Raw genomic sequence first — 330 nt, forward strand, 5'->3', positions numbered from 1 at the left:
GAACCAGGTAATAATATTTCCTCCCGCCGCTGTCAAAATAAAGCACATCCGGTGAGGATCTGCATAGCAGCTTAAACATGCGTCATATCAGGGGTACAAGACACAGCAGGATATCACGACATATATACTTGACATTTACTTTGCTTTTTGAACCCCTGTTTCTCTTGTAGGTGTACTTCAAAATGCAAAAAAAAAAAGTTTATATTTTGAGGCAACGCAACTAACAGCAAAGTGGAAAAGAAAGTTTAAAGATTTTTTTTAATTCCTTAAAATGACAACATAGCTTTTTGTCATTTACAAACATTCAGACTCTTCAGAAAGTCTCTATAT

The sequence above is a fragment of the Perissodus microlepis genome, chromosome 6 (assembly GCF_051167445.1).
Source record: "Perissodus microlepis isolate ML-2025 ecotype Zambia chromosome 6, ASM5116744v1, whole genome shotgun sequence".
Classification (NCBI taxonomy): domain Eukaryota; kingdom Metazoa; phylum Chordata; class Actinopteri; order Cichliformes; family Cichlidae; genus Perissodus; species Perissodus microlepis.